This window comes from Odocoileus virginianus, chromosome 18 (assembly GCF_023699985.2).
Source record: "Odocoileus virginianus isolate 20LAN1187 ecotype Illinois chromosome 18, Ovbor_1.2, whole genome shotgun sequence".
NCBI classification, from domain to species: Eukaryota; Metazoa; Chordata; class Mammalia; order Artiodactyla; family Cervidae; genus Odocoileus; species Odocoileus virginianus.
Window position 1 is genome coordinate 11,360,590 of NC_069691.1, and position 17,245 is coordinate 11,377,834.

At 42.2% G+C, this 17,245-nt stretch overlaps 1 non-coding gene across 1 annotated transcript; it reads right to left on the reverse strand.

Annotated features, from left to right (window-relative positions):
• Nucleotides 1-8,049: 8,049 nt before the first annotated feature.
• Nucleotides 8,050-8,129, reverse strand: LOC139039578 (small nucleolar RNA U2-19). Its single transcript, XR_011492918.1, has one exon. It is a non-coding gene; the product is annotated as a small nucleolar RNA U2-19 (small nucleolar RNA).
• Nucleotides 8,130-17,245: the final 9,116 nt, after the last annotated feature.

Genomic DNA, 17,245 nt, shown 5'->3' on the forward strand with positions numbered 1-17,245 from the left:
CGTGTCTGACTTTTTGTGACCCTATGGACTGTAGCCCACTAAGTTCCTCTGCCCATGGGTTTCTCCTGGCAAGAATACTGGAGTGGGTTACCATGCCCTCCTCCTGGGGCTCTTCCTGACTCAGGGATTGAATCTGTGACTCTAAAGTCTTCCCTCGTAGCTCAATCAGTAAAAGAGTCTGCCTGCAATGCAGGAGACCTGGGTTTGATTCCTGGGTTGGGAAGATCCCCTGGAGAAGAAAATAGCAACCCACTCCAGTATTCTTGCCTGGAGAATCCCATGGACAGAGGAGCCTGGCAGGGTACAGTCTATGGGGTTGCAAGAGTCGGACACGAATGAACTACTAAGCACACTCTAAAGTCTCCGGCATTGGCAGCTGGGCTCTTTACCACTGGCACTACCTGGGAAGTCCCCGCCTTTCTTTAAGTTAATAACCCATACCTTTAAACTTCTCCCACTGTGAAACCCCCTCTAGATTTATCATCATTTCCATTACCCACTTCAGAATGCTACTGCATTTATTGTGTTTCTTTTATGCTTCTGAAAGGAAAGTAGTGGTGGCTCCCCAAAGTGAAAACCATGAACGGGAGGTACACTATGATTCATTGGGTAAGAGTTTCTCATGGTGCTCTTTCTTCTTGGTGCAAAGAGAGTTATTTATCCAAATAAAGGAAAATGAACCAAATCCAAGCTTGTAAAATTTTCTTTAGGAGAAGAATGCATATTTTAGAACCTACTCCTTAGTAGTCCCCAATAACTGGGACTCATTAAGATTTTCACATATAGGGAATTCCCTGGTGGTCCAGTGGTTAGAATTCTGTGCTTTCATTGCGAGGAGCACGCGTTCAATCCCTGGTCAGAGAACTAAGACCTCACAAGCTGCGCAACATGGCCAAAACCAAACAAAAAAACATTTTACATATAAAAAAAGTGTTGTCATACTCATTTTTCTCTGTTGAAAAATCTCTGTTTCCCTTGATTTTGAAATCACTAGGTTGACTTTAAAAGTTAGTGCCTTAAAGCCATGTTAGATCAGGAATAAAACATTTACAATGTTCAGAGTAAAAACAGAGATCTGATAAAGAAGAAAACAAAGGAGAAAAGAAAGGGAAGAGGAAGCAAAGGATGAGGAAAGGACAACAAATGAGAAAATAAAGCTGTGTATGTTGATGAGTGTTACCAGTGGTGACCCAGGTACTGTTTCACTTTTAATTGTTCCTCCTCCCTACAAACCCAAGCTCCTTGAGGACTGGACAATGTCTTATTCATCTTTGTTTTCCCAGCACCCAGCAGGATGTCTGACAAGCAGTCTGTGTTCAGGAAATATTTGTTGGCTTGAATTAATCCACCCTAAACTACTAATGAACATCCTAAAGTTCAAATTTCATTGCTCTCCACTAGGCAAAGGTATACTTGTGGCCAGGAGATTTTTTTTTTTAGGCAAGTTTTAAGTTGAGTGAGCTGCTTGTGAAAGATACAGATTCCTGGGCCCCACCCCAGAAATTATTATATAGATGGTTTAGGTGGCCTGGGTGGGGCCTGGGAATCTGCACTTTTAACAAATGCCTCAGTTGTTTCTGTTACAGCTTGGAGACCAAAGGCACCTTGTACTAGCACATCAGATATTTTAAGCCCTAGAATTGTCCTGATATTTTAGACTCTGCCTTGAGGCTTGATCTGAAAAGAATATGTGACTATCCTGACATGTAAATTTACCAAAGAGCTTAAACTAGATGTTAATTACAGTGCACCAAAACTCTTAAGAATCTTGAGTTCCAAATGTTTAGTTTTCTTGTGGGTCTGCAGATATTTGAGAGCTCCCAGTCTCTAGTGCTGAGACAGACCTAACAGAGGAGATGTGTGGAGAAATACCAATCAAGAGGTGCTTACATGCCTTAGGGGGGGCTCCTGAATCTGGTAACTGCTCACATTAAAATTTTGAGGGAACTGGGTCAAGAAGAAAGAGAGTAAATGTGCTAACAGAAAAACAAACAACAAAATGTTAATACGCAAATGAGATGTTCCAGTTTTCTAACAAAGAAAAATTAAAACCACATTGAGAAGTGAGAGAAGGGACTCCATGGGCAGTCTGGCAGTTAAGACTTTGGTCTTGCATGGCAGGAGTGCAGGTTCATCCCTGGGTGGGGGAATTAAGATCGCATATAAACATGGCAACCCACTCCAGTATTTCTGCCTGGAGAATCCCATGGACAGAGGAGCCTGGCCGGCTACAGTCCATAGGGTCACATGACTGAAGCGACTTAGCAAGCGTGTATGCATGCTGCCTGGTGGGGCCAACAAGAAGGAAAAAAAGAGGAAGAAAATGAGTGGAAAAAAAAAAAGTTTCTGCAAATGTGAGCTCACTGGGCAGAAATTCAGAATGGACTAATTTGAAGTCAGTTAAGATTGAATAGCTACCATTGTTAACTACACTTGTAATAAGTGAGCCTCATCTCTGCCAGCATACTGGGATTCACCCACAGTAACTGACCGCAGCCTTAAAAAGCCTGCCTAACCCGGGGAACCCACCGAAAATACAGAAATCACAAAGCTTTTGATTGTCTCTTCTGGATTTCAGAATAGCCTCTGAGGAAAGGGGTTTATTCACCATCGTTCCCACTGTGTAGATAAACAAACAAACCCAGGCCCAGAGGGGTCACCTAACACCCAACAACTCCCAGATAGTAAAAGACTGCTTGTTAGGTTACCCCCCGCCCCCGCGTCCTCCCAACACCTGACTGAACAAGACCAACACAATTAAATATACAATCAGATATATCTGTGATGATGACGAAAATCTCATCTGACCCTCCCTATACTGCTTGATCCAGGTAAGGTCGGAATCACCTTTCTACACTGGAGGTAACTGAGGCCAAAAGGTATTGTGACAAATCTATAGGACTGTAAAAGGCAGCGTGTGGAGGTGGAGCTCAGATCTGACTCCACAAGTCAGAAGCTCAGATAAGGCTTTGGTAGCGGGGCGGCAAGTCCAGGATGAACGCTCCTTCCGCGGCGGAGCGCTTACAGGTAAGCCGGGCTGCCGGTCGGCGGGGCTGTCTTCGGCGACTTTACCAGATTTGAGCCCAGGGCCCTGGGTGCTTTGTAGGTGGGGCCGGCCATGCGTTATTTAAGTAGAATCTAGAATAGGTGGGACTTACGAAATATCTGCTCTCAAGTCCTCTGGTCTCCACCCGGAGCCGATTATCATATTTGAGGGTTCGCCACCGTAGGACACTTCAGTGCACGCCCCACAGCCCGGGTTCCGGGAGCTGGAATGGGGCCAGCGCGGAGGTGGTATCAGAGCGGAAACCTAACGGGGCCGGGGGTCCGCTTAGGGCTGTGGGGAACCCGTCCCGGGAGCGGAGGCATTCTCTGGTTCCACTCCGGGCGGGCGGCGGCGGAGACCGGACGTGGCGTGAGCCTGGCCCCGGGAGGAGAGAAGGCTCGGTTCGGAGCGGAGAGGCACATCTGGGCGGCGCAGACCTGGAGAAGCCGGGCGTCGCGGCGCCGGGAGGCGGCGGGAGAAGCGCCCAGGCCACTGCCTGCACCCTTACGGGTCCCCGCGTGGCTGGTCCCGGAGTCCCGGAGCGATGAGAGTGCAGGTCAAGGTAAACACCGCCGCCAAACACCCTCCCGGGGTCCCCTCCCGGGGTTCCGCTCCATCCTCTGCCTCCCACCGCCGGAGCTCGCAGCGAGAGCAGCGTGCTGGCTCCTCCCGACTCCCACCCGAAGTGCGATAGGAAGTTTTTTTCTTTTGGTTGGGGGTGGGGAGAGGGAGGGCGCCCCCGGCTGCTGGGGGGCCTTGAAGGAGCTTGGGGAATTGGGGACAGGAGTGGAGACCCTGGTCGTGCCTTGGTCTCTTGTAAGGCGGCCAGATCTCGAACTGGCTATCACCTGCCTGTTTTGTCTGGACTGGCACACGTGTGAAGTAGTATGGTTATTTGTGCACGTTTTATTCTTGCATTTCGGCATAGTTTGGTTTTTGGCAGCGCATCCCCGCTTCACCAGTAGCTACGATATTGAGCAAGTTACTCAACCTCTGTGCTTTGGCTTCCTCATCTGGAAAATGGGATGAGGATTGTAATTTGAACATTAAATGAGATGCTATATATGCAATCACATTTCGAATAACATTGATTGGATTACAGAAGTTTGATTGTTATTATTTCACACAGACAATAATCTTGTAAGATCTAAGTATCATCACCCACCCACTCCCTCCACAGCGGTTTATAGGTGAAGAAAATGAAGTTGAGGGAGGAGAATAGTTAGGATTGGAGCCCAGGGTAGTGGTTTAAAACACTAAGAGTATGGATACCGTGCACAGGATTTTGAGCATTTGTTCCATAGGGAGAAGGTGGTTCATTTTTAACTACCAAAGTGGGGACTGATTCTTGAATTTCTTTTTTCCCTGTATAAAAATGTTGGTGTTTTGTTTTTCGTTTGCTTTGGATTCTTACATGACTGATAAAGCATTGAATATTCTGGCTTGACTGACACCTGGGTTGGCTGTAAGAATCTGTTTCTTAGGTATTCCACGCCCCCCCCCCCCCCCCCCCCCCCCCCCGCGACCCCCTCCCCACGTTAGGTATGGTTTTCTGGTGTGGGTCTCAGTTGTGATTTTCCTCTTTTTTACTTCTTAGTTTGATTGAAGTTGTATATACACATAGTTCAGAAACAAATAATTCCATAAGGTTCATTACTAAAAACAGCAGAACTTGTGTCATTTTCTTCTTTTCAGAAAAAGCAATCATGGTCATCTCTTTTAGCTAGTTGGTACTTATTCATGTCTAAATAATGCTTGTATTTAAAAATCCTTGATTTTTCAGGTTTAGTCTTTATGCACTGTCTTTCCAGAATGGAATATGAGTATTTAGCTTTCTTCTAAGTTCCTGCACCTATCACTAACATCTTTTCTCTTCCATCTATCTTTAGATATATAGTTAACTATATAGTTATAGTTATATATATTCTTCAGAATATAGTTAACTCATATATATATATATATATATATATATATATATATATTTAGGTCAGTATTTAGTTCAATCAACATTATTATGCCTTCCTATCCACTATTAAGAACTGGATTATGTACTACATGGTTATTTTCCTTTTCTTACTATTGTTTCCCCCTAGAATTGTTTTTCTGTGTGTGTTTGCAGAATTTTCTGTAGAGTTCTATTTAACTACACATTCTTTGCCAGCTGTCTAAATCCTCTCCCAAGATCTTTCACTGCAATGGCTATTCCAATCAGGTTTATCTTATGGAGTACTGCTTTTTGACCCGCTTTTCCTGTCTATAGTGGTGGTCCTTGGTGTTGGGTGCATAGCTGTTAACTTCTCGCTTTACCATCCTTTTGGAGATTCCCTTTGAGTCTCTCTAATGTTGGATCCTGTTTCTTGTATCCCATGTCGTTGTCTTTCTTATTTCCCATTATTTTGGTGGAGCACATTCTCCAGTAGGTCTCTGAGAAAGGTTACATGTAAACTGAACCAATGTATTCCTTTTTTTTTTAATATTTTTTTTGATGTGGATCATTTTTAAGGTCTTTATTGAATTGGTTACAGTATTGTGTCTTTTATTTTTTGGTAGCAAGGCATGCGGGAACTTAGTTCCCTTACCAGGGATTGAACACACACTTCCCTGCACTTGGAAGGTGAATCTTAACCAGGGACCACCAGGGAAGTCCCTGAATCAATGTATTCTTGTGACATATTATCCTTCCATATTTTTTTTTCTTACCAAAGTTTCACTAATAATATAGAAATATATTCTTTTGGTAAATAATTCAAACCCTACAAATAGAAATTCAAACAGAAAGTTTCCTTTCTGTCTTTGGTCCTTGTCTCTCTTAAACCCAGAAGTAACTAAACCATTGAATTTGAAGCATATTATTTTGGTACATTATTATTATATATTATTATATACAATATATTGTTTTGATTTGTGCATTTGTTTTTACATAAAGGAAGTTGTACTGATTATTGGTATGCAACCTGATTCCTTTAAAAGTAGTTCTTGGACTATTTTTCCATGTCAATACAAACTGATGCTTTCCTGGCTAATATATTCAGATGAATTGGATCATTCAAAATCAAGCATATAAAATTTTCTGCACAATTACTCTTCTAGTTTCATTCAGCCAATAAGTAATTACTGAGTGTTAACTATATGCTAAATCCTGTTCCAGAACTTGGGAATATACAGTTAAGAAAACCTTTATTTTTGAGATAGGCAGGGATGGAGAGATGGTTCTAGATGTTGGAATTGAGTGCAGCTGCAGCTTTAATGAGCTTGTTTTTCCTCTCCTGGAGCACACACATCATTCAATCAAGTCTGTCTGTCTTTCTCCATAGAAAACAACCATTACAAATTGGACTCCATAACTTCTGTGCCACCAGTGCAACAGAACCATACCTCTGAGATACAGAAATGGGTATTCCAAATAGATAAATGTGATATGCACATACAATGTAATATTATTCAGCCTTAAAAAAGAAGGAATTCTTGTACCATGCTACATCATGGATGAACCTTGAGGACATTATGCTAGATGCAATGCTCAGTCACGAAAAGACAAATATTGAATGATTCTATTTAAATGAGATGTCTAAAGTAGTCCAGTGCACAGAAAGAAAAAGTAGAATGATGGTTGCTAGAGCCTGGAAGACTGGGAAATGAGAAGTTGTGTAATGGGAATAAAGTTTAATTTTTGCAGGATGAAAACATCCTGGAGTTTGGTTGCACAAGTTTAAATAGAGTTAATAATACTAAACTTCAGACTATAAAATGGCTAAGATGGTAAATTCTACATTATGTGTATTTTACCACCATTTTTTAAAAAATAAGAAAAAAAAGTTCACACAAGCTCCGTAGTGGGGTTTGTCCTCTACTTTGTAATTTTGATTTTATTTTTCACAGCGCTGGGTCTCCATTGCGTTTCTCTCGTTGCAGAGATCAGGGAGTACTCTCTGGTTGTGGTGCGTGGGATTTCATTGCAGCGACTTCTTTCGTTGCAGAGTACAGGCTCTAGTGCCTGTGGACTTCAGTGGCTGTGGCTCCCGAGTTCCAGAGCACAGGCTCCGTAGTTGTGGTGCTCAGGCTCCGTTGCTCCATGGCATGTGGCATTTTCCCAGACCAGGGATTGAAACTGTGCCTTCTCCATTGACAGGCCAGTTCTTTACCACTGAGCCACCAGGGAAGCCCTGTCCTATACTTTGAATTCATGATCAAACCTGTTTTTAGCTAGGTTCAGCTTTTGCATGGAATCATGGCTTTTTTAGGGGTTGGGGTAACAATGGACTTCCCTGGAAAGTCTTCTTGGCACCAGAACCTTTAGCATGTCCCTTTGTTGGTGGTAGCCCAGTGCTATTTTTCATTTTTTTCCCCCTGAGTTTTGGCATTTCCATATCTCTGGGGAAAAGGTCCCTAAGTTGTTTATGGCACAGATAAACTTTGAGACTATTTCAGAATTACACAATTGAGAGAAGTGAGAAGTGGTCATTTTGTTTGCCTTAAAAGTTTCGTTCTTTTCCTGGTTTTGTAAGCACGTGCCTTTCTGTGAGAGCCTTCTGGTCTGTCCTGACTGGAGAAGATGACTTTTACTGCTTGCATGGCACAGAGAGGTGCCTTCCCTGGCCCTAGTTCTCCTGCAGTTTCCCAGCTGGCATTTATTTTCCAGCCCTGGCCTGATGTGGAATGATCCTCTGCCGTTTGCTGGCTCTGGATCTTGATGCCCACCCAGATCAGATAAGAGTCAGGTATCCAGGGGTTGCAGATGTGCTGTGTGTTTTGATTGGAGAGATCAGCCTGGTGAACTGGGTTGTTCTTCTTCTTCTTCTTTTTTTTTCTATTTCCCTGAGCTCAGATCAAGTGTAGTTATGAGAGTCTGTAGTAAAACCTTGTCATCATTGCTCAGAACTGATCAGCCTTTCATACATGCACACCCCCAGCCCACTCTCACTTATCCATCAGTGAATCCTCAGTTATTCACTGTCACCTTTACACACACACACACACCCCTTATTTTAAATTATTCTTTTGCTTTTCAGAACTACTGAGATCATACGTCAGGTGGACTCAGAGGTCTTCTGGTGCCCAAATTTGGCTATTTTCATCATTAATTCTCTTCAGTTAGAGCAGATCTCAGAGAACTGGTTGTTCTTTATTCTCCCACCTCACCCTAAACTATGTGTGGGTATCATACAGAATTTTCTTCCCAGGCAAACTCAAAGCTCAGTGGGGTAAATGACTATAAACAAGTGACATTCTCTCCTCACTTTACCTACTGTGGACTTGGAGCTTCTTGTAAATAGTCTTTTTTTTTTTTAAAATTATGTACTTTATTTTTAAAAAGCAATTTTATTTATTTTTGCCTACTCTGGGTCTTTGTTGCTGCACAGGCGTTTCTCTAGTTGCAGAGAGCTGGAACTACTCCCTTGCTGCAGAACATGGGCTCTGGGGTGTGTGGGCCTCAGTAGTTGTGGCATATGGGCTGTGTAGTCCCGGTTCCCAGGCTCTAGAGCATAGGCTCCATAGCTGTGGTGCACGGGCTTAGCTGCTTCACGACACGTGGGATCTTCCTGGACCAGTGATGGAACCTGTGTCTTCTGCATTAGCAGGCAGATTCTTTACCACTGAGCCACTAAGAGTGAAAGTGAAAGTATTAGTTGCTCAGTCGTGTCCAGCTCTTTGTGGCCCCGGGGACTGCAGCCCACCAGGCTCCTCCATCCGTGGGACTTTCCAGGCAAGAGTCCTGGAGTGGGGTGCCACTGCCGTCTCCGACTGAGCCGCTAGGAAAGCCCAAATAGTCATTTTTGCCATCAGCAAACCACCTGTCCCAGGGGTGGAACCATTTTTATCTGCCAGGAACCTGTGCTTTCTATAGCAGGAGTGCTGGTAACCTTGGAGAAAACATACTCTTGGGATTATTTCCTTGTCCTGAGAGTTTAACATTCTTTTTTTATCTTTCTTGGGCTATGGGATAGGAGGACAGCTCAGGTTGCCCACACAAACCAAAGGAATTTAGGTCCAGGCAAAATTTGCGTGTGATTAGAAGATCATAGAGCCTGAAAATCATATGCCATTTTGGAATGTCTAGCAAGTTCTTTCCTTTCTCACTGACTTCTCCCACTTGTTGCTGAAAAAAAGAATAGGATATGGTAATTGTAGATGTTCTAGAAATATCATCAGGGAGGCCAGAAGAGTAATGAAAATAACCAAGAGTCAGAAAAGTAGTTTCACTGCTGACTGCACATTCTCCTGGCCTCAGGCAAGTTAGGTCAGTTTTCTTATCTGTAAAGCAAATGGCCACTGTTTGCTGGCTGCTTCTTTCTAAAGGCTGTGAATGTGCTTGGAGTTAGAGATTCCTTTGACAATCTGATGAAAGCTATAGATAAGTGACTCAAAAACTCACAGTGGAAACCTGACCTGCTGGGCACACAGGCTTACTGGGCAATTTAAGCTCTGTCTAAAAATGACTGCCCACCCTTGGCCTTAACAGACCGTTGCCAAATTAGGATGCAACCTAGTATTACCAGATTCTGTTTTTTGCTTGCTTGTTTGTTTAAACTTTGCTCCTTGTTAAGGAAAATGCGGATGTATAGATTTTTTGTTGAACATGAAACCTCTGGGTTTTTACATTTTTCTAGGTGCTTCAAAGATTTTTGAAAACACATTATGGGCTGAACAAAGCATATTCATGGCTTGCTTTTTTCCTATGGGTAGAAACGTGTCTGTATTTTGTTTTCCACTATGGTTAAACCCAAATTATTTATGGGTTTATTTGGGGGCTTTTCTCTCTTTCTGCCTGTGTCACTTCCTCCTTAAAATTTTTTTAGTGGATTTATTGATATATATTCACATATCATATAACTCACACATTTTAAATTATATAATTTAATGAGGTTTTTTTTTATTATCTTCACAGAGTTGTGCATCCATCACCACAGTCAATTTTAGAACATATCCACCATCCCTCATCCTCCTTAGCTGTCCCTCCAACTCCATCCGCCGCAGGCAACCACTGGTGTACTTTCTTTCTCTATGGATTTGCCTATTCTGGGCATTTTATATAAATAGACTCATACAATGTATATGCCTTTGTGACTGATTCCTTTCACTTTGCATAACATTTTCATGGTTCATCCATGTTGTAGCATGTAACGGTACTTCTTTGTATTGCTGAATAATGTTTCATTGTGTGGATATATCATGTTTTATTTGTCCACTCATCCCTTGATGGATATTTTTGTTGTTTTTGCTTTTTTTTTTTTGTCTATACTGCTATGAACATTTGCGTGCAAGGTTTTGTGTGGACATTTGCTTTCATTTCTCTTGGGTAGATACTTAGAAATGGACTAGCGGGATCATATGGTAATTCTGTATTTAGCCATTTGAGGGACCTCCAGACTTTTCCACAGCGCCTGTATTGCTTTCCATGCCCACCAGCGATCTGTGAGAGTTTCAATTTCTCCCCATCCTTGCCAATACTTTGTATTGTCTGAAGTTTTGATTATAGCCATCCTAGTAGGTGTGAAGAGGTGTCTCACTGTGATTTAGATTTGCATTTAAATGATTAATGATGTGGAAAATCTTCTTGTGTTCCCTGGTCAGTTGTATATCTTCTATGGAGAACAGCATATTCAGACCCTTGTGCAGCACTTATTTTCAATAGAGCTCTTGAGATTTTCTGTTGAGAAATGCATGTATTCATATCCATGCAAAAGTTGTTACACGATTTCTAGGGGTTCATGACCCTCTTGATATCTCTCTCTGGGTCTAAGGATACCCACAGAGGTTGGGGTATGAAGCAGAGAATTTTCTGGGTACTTCGTATGCTTTATGTCACTCTTATATCTGCTAAGGACCTTATGGGATTTGTGTGAGGATCAGATCTTCAGGAAGTGATTTGGAAACCCCAAATCACTGTTCAGCTTCAGGTGTTGGTCACGTGCAAGTTCTGAGGGTAAATGATGGTGAAATGAAGTCATTAAAGGTGTGGACTTGAATCTGACTGCCCGTGTTTGAATCCTGGTGTCAATTTTATGAACTATTGTGTTCTTGGGAAAATTACTCAACCTCTCTGACTCAGTGTCCTCATTTGTAAAATGGAGATAATAGCTGAAACTACTTCCCACATGTTCTGGGGCAAAGTTAATATAAACAAAGTGCTTTGCCTTGTGCAAGTGGGTGCATAGAGAGTGCTGAATAAATTGTTACCTTGCTGCTGTGGACTAAATGTTTGTATCCCCCCGAAGTTCATTTATTGAAGCTCCAATCTACAATGGGATGGTATTTGGAGGTGGAACCTTTGGGAAATAATTAAGTCTTCAGAGTGAAGCGCTCATGAGTGGGATTAGTGCTCTTACAAGAGACACAAAAGATTTGAATGCTTTCTCTGCCATGTGGAATTATAGTAAGCAGGTGGCTATTGTAAACAAGAAGAGAGTTCCCACCAGAACCCAACCATGAGGGCACCCCGATCTTGGACTTACAGCTATAGAATGTTGAGAAATAAATATTTGTAGTGTGAGCCATCCAGCCTATGGTATTCTGTTACAGTAACCCAACTAAGATACCTGCTATTTATATTATCTTAGGGCTTTCCAGGTGGCATTAGTTGTAAAGAACCTGCATAGCAATGCAGGAGATCATAGAGACTCGGGTTCAATCCCCGGGTTGGGAAGATTCCCTGGAGGAGGAAATGGCAACCCACTCTCATATTCTTGCCTGGGAAATCCCATGGACAGAGGAGTCTGGTGGGCTACAGTCTATAGGGTCGCAAGAGTGGGTAGGACATGACTGAAGCGACTTAGCACGTAAGCGTATAGAACAGGATGGGCTTCCAAGGTGGCTCAGTGGTAAAGAATTCATCTGCCAATGCAGGAGACCCAGGTTCCATCCCTGGGTTGGGAAGATCCTCTGGAGAAGGAAATGGCAACCCTCTCTAGTATTCTCGCCTGGGAAACTCGGGAGGAGTTCCCAGAGGAGCCTGGCGAGCAGCCTACAGTCCATGGAGCCTCAAAGGAGTCGGACATGACTTAGAGATCAAACAACAACAACATAGAACAGGTTATTAGCTTATAGTGGAGCAGGTTGGCCTTTGAATATGAGAACACCTTTCTTCTTCCTGGAGAAAATAGATATCCTCTGTTGATATTTTAAAGAGCTAAGAGTTTTTTGTTTTTTGTTTTGTTTTTCTATAAACTGAATCTTGTTATCTTAGGAAAGAGAATTTTCCTCCCAGAAGGATTTCAGTTCAGAGGGTACTTTACAGATCCTTGGCCTGGATCAGTTAATCCTGACTGACCTTTGTCACCTCTGTTAGTGTCTGTTTAAAGTGATTTAAAACAAACAAATAAAAACCAAACCCCCCAATTCTTGTCCTTATCTGGCCTAGAGAAACTCAGATTCCAAGTAGTCAGTATTGTTCTGTGATCAGGTCAAGTGAGTAGATCTTACTGGATTAAAACAAAGGGAGTCCAAAGTCTTAAGATTTAAACTCTTTATAGTATTAGCTAGAGTCTTTAGGGCAGTCTTTTCTTTTTTTGCTACACCACACAGCTTGTGGGATCTTAGTTCCCTGACCAGGGATTGAACGCAGGGCATAGCAGTGACAGTGTGGAGTCTTGACCACTGGACTGCCAGGGAATTCCCTGGACAGTGTTAAGAAAGACAAACTAGGAGGGAGTCAGTGACTTGGCAGAAGACTTTACAAATTGGATCTTTGTTCTTGGATGAGATAAAGAGGCAAACCTCTCAGGCTCATGTTTTGGTCTCTTGAGCTGTTAATAGCCACTACTTGCAAGAATAGCCACTGTTTCCAAGAGAAACCACATTTTGAGAAGCAGCTCTTTTTGTGGAGATATTTCAGCTGGAAAGTGCATCTTGCTGGCTGGTGTTTGGGTTCAGCAAATACTGAGTGTGAAAAGCAGGGTGATAGATGAAGGAATAGGAGCCATTTACCCAGAAAGAGACACCTGAAGTCCTTCTCTGTGGGGTCTCCTTGATGTCAGAGTCCTTCATTTCAGTTTAACTGAAGGGACAAGCTCTGTAAGTTTCAACCCAGGAGAGAGTTTCTAAGAATTACTGGAATCCCAACATGTTGTCAGTGTTGTTTTCTAACCCGCAGACAGTGGTGTGTGTGTGTGTGTGTGTGTGTGTGTGTGTATTTGTTAAAGAGAACAAGGAAGACCAGTCAAGAAAAAAATGATTGCAATGGGAGTTTTCGGGAGGCAAGAGAGACAGGGCTTAACTCCAAATACAAGGGAAGTGGAGATTTACTGGCAAGGAGCAGGATACCATCAGTGAATGGGAAGGGTTAAGAGGAAACATCAGGGCTGGGGGATTCTTACTAGACCACTCAACAGGAGTCTTGTGGAAGCTGGGCCAGAGTGGAGTGATCAGATACCAAGCAGGGGAGATTTTTGCTAAATTAACTCAGCTGGATTCTAAAAAATAGACTAAGTGAGCTAATGACAGAGCCCAGATTTGGGGCCTAGTTAGAAAGAGGTTTCAAGTCAGAAGTAGCCTGACTCAAGTTTGGTCAGGGAAGAGTCTTCCTCAATGACTAAGGTAGGACAGTCTTCTTTTTAATACAATCACAAAATATGTGAGCATTTGAGTGACACCTTCTTTAAAGGAGAAAGTTGCTTTTCTTTTGTTTAATCACTTTTTTAGAATTGTCTTTTTAGGTCATTTCAAGGTCTCTTCCTTATGAATAGAATATACTTCTTCTCATCTTAAAATAGCAGAAGAAATTAGATATAGAAGAAATGTCTTAATAGTTAATACTCAGTGGAAATTAAAACCTGTTGTGTAGTTTGGCTTTCAATGACTTAGAAAAAGGCATTGTGCAATAACTGTGTTCCCCTTTATTTCCTGAATTGCATTGAAAGTACAGTCAGTCTCTAAACAACAATATGGGAACTTTGAAAATCAAATATAACAACCAGAAAGAGAAGTTGGGAACTTTTTCCCTAGCAAATGGTATTTCGTATCTGCCAACCTCTGTTGCTTACAGAATTCTTGGTACCCCACTGACACTTCTGATTCTCAACTTCCTGGACCAACCTCATTCCATAAAAACATCTTTTTCCTCCTTGAGTTTTAGGGGAATTGTTTGTTTTGGATGTGATTTTTTTCTGAGAAAAAGAAACAAACAACCAACCTGATTTGTACCCTACCCTACATCTTTCAGCTTAAATTCAAATAAAAATCTTAACAATTTCTATCTTTTAAGTTAAACATTTCAAAGATTTTAAAAACTAAGTTAAAAAATCCTAAAGATAAATGTAAAAATCTTACATTAAGATGTAAGATTTAGGGGAGGTAATATTCTTAGTTGATAAAGGGTGGAAGTCTCTTGGAAAAGAATATACCAAAATTGCATCCTGTGGAAACAAGTGTGTGATATCCTCAAAGGCCATCCTTGATTAAATATAATTAGGGGAACAATGGATAGTTTATTCCTTCTGGAGAGTCATATGAACAGAAAACGTTTTCCAACTGCTTATATGGGCAGAAAAGATTTTCTCCTTTCTTACCTGTTGTACTGGTGACATTTACACCATTTTCAAAATTACTTATTAAAAAAAAAAGTTACTGGGGCTTGGCTAACATGTTCCATGAAAGAGTAAAGGTTTAGAGTCCAAGAACTAAGAGAAATCCAAGAACTATAACTAATGTTATAATTTTAACAATTATGACATTATGGTGGTGGTTGTGGTTTAGTTGCTAAGTCATGTCCGAATCTTGGTGACCCCATGTACTGTAGCGCACCAGGCTCCTCTGTCCATGGGATTTCCCAGGCTAGAACACTGGAGTGGGTTGCCTTTTCCTTCTCCAGGGCATCTTCCCAACCCAGGGGGTTGAACTCACGTCTCCTGCATTGCAGGTGGATTCTTTACCACCTGAGCTAGCTATCACCTGCTACTGTAACATTACAGCAAATCTGTTCTAAGTAGCAGTTATGCACACAGTTGTAAAATGTTTACCTAAAGTGATTGTAATTAATTTTTTAAAATATAAGCAGAGTACCTATTTCTAAGTGTAGCTGAAGAAATGCTGAGGAAAATGTATAGCTGGATAGCTGGGCAGTTAGAAATTATTTCAACAATCCCTGGGGTGAATTACCCAGGAAGAATAGGATTTATCCAGTTTTCTGATAGAGATTTCTTACAGACTAGAGAAGGAAACACATTTACCTTGCCCTTGCTCTCCACTTCCTTTCCTTTCATTATACCTTGCTCTGACTTGTCCACTTGCCTGAAATCTCCAATTACATGTCCCACAGTCTAGTCCTTTGGGCGCACTTTTTTTTTGGTTAGTGTATTAGGGACATTCCTGGAAAGTCATATGATAGTTTCTCCATAGGGTGAACAGTGAGATACTCTTGGTGTTCCCCATCTTTCTTTCTTTCTTCTTTTGTTTTTTTTGTCTGTGCCTCATGGCATGTGGGATCTTAGTTCCCTGACCAGGAATCAAATCCGTGCTCCCTGCACTGCAAGAGTGGAGTCTTAACCACTGGACTGCCAGGGAAGTCCCACCTGCGTCAATTTGAAATTTGTTGGATCCTCTGCTGAGAGAGCATTTCCTATGCTTTGTGGTTCACAGGAAAGATACTGTACTATGCTGCTGTTGTATTGTAAAGAGCTAGTAATGAAAAGGGGCACTGTGATTCCACATGTGTATCACCTGCCTTTCTGTCTGATTAAGATGAGCAAAGGAGAATGCTGAAATTTGCAGCCATCACAGCTAAATGGAGATGTGGAGAGCATAGAGCATATTCTGAAAAGCATAGATAAGAGGGGCTGGAGCAGAATTACCAAGAAGGGAAAGTTTGCCACTCTACTGCTTGCCTCTGTCACAAGAAGAAGCATTTTCCTCAAGGCTGAGCCTTCCTCCTTGGCTATTCATGTTATTTTGTTTCCTGCTCCTCACCCCCAAAGTCTCTAAAGTCATTTTTATTCTCTTCCATCTTCACTCTTTTACCTGCATACATGTTTCCAGCTTTCTTAACATAAAGTCAACCTCTCAACTTTGTCCGTTAAACACAGTGCAAAAGAGTGCTGCTGCTGCTAAGTCGCTTCAGTCGTGTCTGACTCTGAGTGACCCCATGGACTGCAGCCTACCAGGCTCCTCCGTCCATGGAATTTTCCAGACAAGAGTACTGGAGTGGGGTGCCATTGCCTTCTCTGCAAAAGAGTGCTAGTGCGTGTATTCCATAGAACCTGCTCCATTCTGTAGAGGCGGTAATTGTGTCTGTCTCACAGTTGTGAATAGCATTTAACGCATTTAGCACAGCCCTTGACGTATATAAAAGTCTACATAAGCATTGACTTTGCTTTATATGTTGATCTAGTGGCTGTTTTATTTCTTTCTTCCAAGGATATCTTACACTAGCTGCTTTCTCTGTTTTACAACCTACTTCCTGATTCTCTCTCAATCTGTGTGTTTGTCATGGACAACATGGACAACAAAAATTGTCCTTCTTACTTTCTTTTCATTATTAAACATTTCTCAGTATCTCTTTGAAAGTAGCTACTTTTGTAATAATACAAAATTTAGAGAGAAAAGTTTTCTCCCTTCTCAACTTCAGGTATCGTGTCATCCTGATTAATAACTCTGATTTTTATTCCCTGAACTTTATTCTATACCCTATGCTTCAGTTCAGTTCAGTTCAGTCGCTCAGTCGTGTCTGACTCTTTGCAACCCCATGAATCGCAGCACGGCAGGCCTCCCTGTCCATCGCCAACTCCCGGAGTTTACCCAAACTCATGCCCATCGAGTTGGTGATGCTATCCAGCCATCTCATCCTCTGTCGTCCCCTTCTCCTCCTGCCCCCAATCCGTCCCAGCATCAGGGTCTTTTCCAGTGAGTCAACTCTTTGCATGAGGTGGCCAAAGTATTGGAGTTTCAGCTTCAGCATCAGTCCTTCCAATGAACACCCAGGACTGATCTCCTTTAGGATGGATTGGTTGGATCTCCTTGCAGTCCAAGGGACTCTCAAGAGTCTTCTCCCACATGGTCAGATGTTCCCAAAGGTTCCTGGCTCTCTTATCTTCTCTGTTTTCTCCTCCTCAGTGACTTTGTGGCTTTTGTTGTACCTTAACATTGGTGTCTTCTGAATTCTTCTCCAGGCCTAAGTCTCTACATTTCTAACCACCACTGAACTTCATCAGTCACCTTTCAAAACCTTTGTCATCTTTTGGGGGCTTCCCTGGAAGTTCCATGGTTAAG